The following is a 5601-nucleotide window of genomic DNA, read 5'->3' as shown; positions in this document are numbered from 1 at the left end:
AAAGTGTTGGAGAAATTGATCAGTTTCTTGTTATTATGTTATTTTGGTTTGAACAGGTTTAAGTAGACTGAAACATGAACGAGGTTGTCACTGTGGTTGTTCGAATCTTCTGAAGGCCTGTGGTTGTCTGACTGTTCTGCTATTTGCATTGGTTGCGCAGGTACATAAACAAACTACATTTTTACTCGAGAAAATACCTAAAATTGATGAGGCATACTTACGTATTATGAAATTATTCTAAATTTTTATATGAATACAGATTGATTACATCAATGAGGAAGTATGTTTTCTCTGAGGGAGGATGTTCCTGATATGTGGTAAATAAAGGTAAAGAAAAGCATAGCTAGATGAAACGCCACTAGTTCTGCTCTTACATTGCTAAATGTTTCATCACAAACTAAATCACACCATCTGCCATGTTTCACTGCTACTCGTGGCCTCCTTATAGCATAAAAAACTGATAATTGTCCCATGGAGGTCAAAGTTTAGAATGTTAATGGCCTAAAAGGGGAAGGACACTAGGATCATAATAGGATAGGATCTTTATAAAGGCAGCTTTTATATAAGTATATTACACTAAGGTTTGAAAACCCTATTTATGACGAAAAATTAGAACTCAAGGAAATCAATCATTCCCCGACTTGCAGTAAACTGAGGGAAAAATTAAAACTTGAGTACGACTTATTAGGCAACTACCAGTTGTTCACTATTTCCTTCTTACATTTCAATAACTTTGTTCTTTGAAGGACGCTCACTAGGCTTCATTTGTATGCACCATAACTTTCACTTTGTTAATATTGTACCAGGATTTTGAATTTCACAAGTTAAATGGAGTATAAGACTCGAGAGGAGCAAATTGGACTTGCTGTTATCAAAGGTACATTATCATATCTAAAATTTCACTTATTTTCCCTTGGCATTAATTAATATATTACTTTTTTCCAGTTGATTGTATAAGATATATACTGGAAGTTGTTTTCTAAACATGCCTACATAGCATTTTAATTCTTGAATCCGTACATTTTGACTGATTATGACTAATTGGTTATTTCTAACAGATTATAGATGACAAGGTTTATGATTTCTAACAGACTCAACACATGCTTGATAACTTGATAAATTTCAAAAATAGGAAGAGTTCAATCCTAAATTTCTGCACTAATTTAATTTATGTATGTATTAAACAGCTAAAAGAAGGAAGACAACCAGCAGAAGGATTACAATGGGATCCATGCACAAATGGAGTGGTTTACTTCCGTCAAGTACCTCCCGACAATCGTGATATTGTTTATATATTTAAAGATATTTTTCAAAGCTTAATTTTTTATTTTTCCTACCTTGATGACAAAAATTGTGAATTTAGTTAAGATTCAGAATTCTATGTAAAATGAGTTAATTATCTAACTACTGAAACTACGCTCAATGAATTTTGTAGGTGCCAAACTGAGAAATTGTCGGTTGTGCCTTCTGGTCCGATTGTGAATAACCAGATGCAAATTTGGTGAAACATGGAAGGTTGACTCATGGAAATTTTGATTAATCAGAAGAGAGTGCTTGACTCAAGGCCAATAATTATCAGTGTGTTTTGTTTAATTATGGACAGATCAATTATGAATTAATGATGTATTATTGTTTGATGCTAATTATAAGAAATAAGTTATCTTTTAGTTTGTGCATTAGAAATAGAATCATTTTATATGGTATCTAAGCGAATGTATTGGTATATGTTTGGATTATGTTGAAATAGATTCATTTGTGGTAATGAAATGGTATACCTTTAAATAGTAATTTATCATTTTATTTCTTGTAAAATGTTATAGTGGGCCCCACAGCAGTCCCCTGTGGGCCCAATGTGGTCCCACTTTTTTAAAAACATTTTAGAACTCTAAGGTAACATAAAAAACAAGTTACAACTAATCTCTCTTTCTGTTGCATTAGCAAGCTAAGGCAACATATAAACAAGTTAAAATATGATGTTGTCTTAGGCACCAAAGATGTTACCTTAGACCGCTAAGGCAACATGGAAAAACCTATCTTTAAGAAAATGTTACCTTAGCTTAAAAGTGGGGCAAGAGCAACATATTTACCCCCTAATGCAATGTTTTTTTGGTGTTACAGTAGGCATTTTATGGTGTAGTGACGGATAAGACCATCTTGTCTATTCGTTGAAGGAGTAGCTTTACTTAGCAATAAGTTTAGTATTGTAGCACATTTCATTCTCTGGATTCAAGTTGTAATTCTTAGATGTTGTAGGAAAGTATCAGTCATGTTGACTACTAGTGGATATGCAAATAGGAGGGCTAATTGTAAATATGTCATGCCTTGTAATTATGGATAAAAAACAAAGTTTCAACGGATGTCTCTAATGCTTCAATGGATAATATCCATCAACGGATAAGCGCTTCAACGGATAAAGACTTCAACTGATAATGCATCAACGGATAAAGCTTCAACGGATAAAGCCTCAACGGATAAGGCATCAACGGATGAAAGCTTCAACGGATGCTTAGTTCATTAGCAGTTGATAGTGACAATTCACAAGCTGACAGAGGCACATGGGTTGACAGAGACAAACTGGAATGTGGAAGCCTCTAGGAGGAATCAAGAAAATGCAGCATTTCCATTCTGATGTAAACAAGGAAGTATTCAAAGATTCACAGATTATCCTAGATTGCATTGGATAGAGAAATGAAGAAGAAACATGTGAAGAATCTTTTCAATTATATTTTACAGTTTTGTCTTCACTTGTAAACTTGGTGTTATATAAACCAAGTAGCAGCTAGTAATTAGATAAGAATTTTCCTGAGCTGTTTAGAAATATCAAGAGAGAAAATCATCTAGTTTGTACTAGGAAGCAGCTGTGATTTAATTCTTTGAATCACAGATTTTCTGAAATAACACATCTCTGGTGGAACAACAAATCCACCAGAAAAGTTTTTAAGTTCTTTGTGTTCTTTACATTTGTGTTTGAATATATATATGTCTGTATCAGCTTCAAGCAATTCACACACATTTGTTCACTTAAACACTTAGCCTTAGAAACTGCTCAAAACTTGAAAAAGTTTTGAGATTTACATTCAACCCCCCTTCTGTAAATCTCATTGTTAGTCCACTGGGAATAACAATTTGCATTTCTGGAGAGACTTCATAAAGAATAAGCCTTGGCATGTGTTTGGCATTGCAAGAGGGAAGATAGGAGCAGATTGCAGCGAAGAAATGAGAGAAAAAACAGAGCATTTTCCAGAAGGGGTCTGAGCGCCCGCTCTGCTCTGCTGAGCGCCCGCTCAGGAAGCTGAGCGCCCGCTCGGGAATGCTGAGCGGCCGCTCAGGGACGAAATATTAAAATAATTATTTTGGACTCCTAATTCTGTTTAACTTCCAACTTCTGAGTTAGCTGGGTATTATGGGACTCCTATATAAGTAGTTTTCAGAGACATTTTACAAAGGTGGGGATCGTAGTATTAATCAAGGAGCGAGGAGATAAGGAAGAAGACCATTTTAGCACACCGCAACGAAGAGGAAGTATATTTTCTTGTGATTTTTTGTTTCGCTGTAACGTTGGATGCTAGTTTTGTTTACTTTGAACCTATTTACTCTTGTGACGTACTCTGGTTTAATATATGTAGTTGTAGTTGTTATTCTCGTGTGTTATTATCATGTTTTCATATGAACCCATGATGACGATGAGTGCTATCATGGGCTAATCGTGATCATGGGGTCGTAACGGATTTACTTTGGAATTCTTTAGTTAGTTGTTTAATACCTTAGTGTGTGATGATTGTATGATATCTAGTATTGGTTGTGCTTATTCATCTTATGTGCGTCGCGAACATATAAGATAGGGTGTTAATCTCTTGTGAAGCGACGGTGGATCTTGAGATTTAGAACTTGCCATGCTAGCATAGGTTCATGTAGGAGTATGCCTGATTAGTGGGTAACTCTAACCGTTTTATTTTCCCTATTTTATCAAAAGGAATAACTTGTGCTTAAATCGTTATGTTGTCAAATTCTATAGACATATAGGGTCTCACATAATTGATGCCTATTCAACTTCTATCTTAATTGTGGATGCTTGGTAGAATGGTATTAGTACAATGAAAGTTGGCTTTTATCTGTTTCATGTTGTTCGATTAATATCATCACTGTTGCATGCTAAGGGTAATAAAAATAACTATTGAAGGAAGTAGTAATGAAGTTGTGATCTCATGAGTGTTTTAATATTGTTAATTTAAGTGTTAATCAAGTACTTAATTCTCGTAGTTAATTATAGTTAATAATTAGTTAATCAAATCTAAGTGTTATTGTTTTAACACTGAGAAGTAATCATACATTGGTGAGTGAGTGTAGTTGAACATAATTAGTCTGAGTCTCTGTGGGAACGAACTAGAAAGTATTATATATTACTTGTGAACGCGTATACTTGCGTGTGTTATTAGCGCGTGTTTTTGCCCTAACAAGTTTTTGGCGCCGCTGCCGGGGACTCGGTGTATTTGTTTAGTTTATGTACTTACCATCAGTGGTCATTAGGACTCAGTGATTAAGACGTGTTACTTATTATTTCTGGTTGTGTTTCAGGTACTTTAGCGAGCGTTTATGCAAACACGTTCTCGTACTCGCAAGAGGAATTTAGATACGGCTGAGGAGATAGACGAAGTTCTTGATATTCCGGAGAAGATAGAATTTGAAGATTCGGATTCAGGAAGTGAGCAGAAAGAGCCAGAATCATGGGTGATCGTATAGTTCCGGCAGATCCAGCTCTTATGGACTTTTCTCGGCCTAAAATTGATGACATTCAGTCTAGCATCATGCACCTGGCTATTGAGGCCAATAACTTTGAAATCAAGTCGGGCACTATTCAGATGGTGCAGAATTCTGTTTCTTTCGGAGGTGCTGCGACTGAAGACCCCAACATGCACATAAGGAATTTTGTCGAGATCTGTAGTACTTTCAAATATAATGGTGTGAATGATGAGGCTATCAAGCTGAGCCTTTTCCCATTCTCACTAAGGGATAAAGCTAAGGACTGGTTGCATTCTGAACCAGCGGGGTCTATCACTACTTGGCAAGATCTTGCGCAAAAGTTTCTGGTGAAGTTTTATCCAATGGCGAAGACTGCGGCTATGAGGAGTGCTCTTACTCAGTTTGCGCAGCAACCTACAGAATCTATGTGCGAAGCTTGGGAGCGCTACAAGGAGATGTTGAGAAAGTGTCCACATCATGGTATGCCTGATTGGATGGTGATCACTAGTTTCTATAATGGTTTGGGGGCCCAATCTCGGCCCATGCTCGATGCAGCAGCTGGAAGCGCCTTGTGGGCCAAAAGCTATACTGAGGCTTATAATCTTATTGAGACAATGGCTGCAAATGAACATCAAAACCCAACTCAAAGGATGATGCCTGGGAAGGTAGCAGGTATTCTGGAAGTTGATGCAGCTACAGATATTGCAGCGCAGCTCCAAGCGCTGTCTATGAAGGTCGATTCTCTAGCCACCTATGGTGTCAATCAGATAGCTATGGTCTGTGAGCTTTGTGCAGGTTCTCATGCTACGGATCAGTGTTCTCTTGTTAATGAATCTGTTCAGTATGTGAACAATTATCAGC

At 36.6% G+C, this 5601-nt stretch overlaps 1 long non-coding RNA gene and 1 other non-coding gene across 3 annotated transcripts; one reads left to right on the top strand and one right to left on the bottom strand.

Annotated features, from left to right (window-relative positions):
• Nucleotides 1-257: 257 nt before the first annotated feature.
• On the top strand, nt 258-1465 carry LOC141706061 (uncharacterized). Of its 2 annotated transcripts, XR_012568604.1 has the most exons (4): nt 258-327; nt 807-877; nt 1188-1262; nt 1436-1465. It is a non-coding gene; the product is annotated as an uncharacterized LOC141706061 (long non-coding RNA). The 2 variants fall into 2 exon arrangements; XR_012568603.1 differs by lacking the exon at nt 1436-1465 and having other exon boundaries at nt 1188-1327.
• A 3652-nt stretch (nt 1466-5117) lies between these two features.
• LOC141709704 (small nucleolar RNA R71) lies at nt 5118-5224 on the bottom strand. The gene has a single exon (XR_012570269.1). It is a non-coding gene; the product is annotated as a small nucleolar RNA R71 (small nucleolar RNA).
• Between the last annotated feature and the right edge of the window lie 377 nt (nt 5225-5601).

Source organism: Apium graveolens, chromosome 2, assembly GCF_009905375.1.
Source record: "Apium graveolens cultivar Ventura chromosome 2, ASM990537v1, whole genome shotgun sequence".
Lineage (NCBI taxonomy): Eukaryota > Viridiplantae > Streptophyta > Magnoliopsida > Apiales > Apiaceae > Apium > Apium graveolens.
Note: the sequence above shows the minus strand (reverse complement) of the source record. Positions and strands in the feature narration are given on the sequence as shown.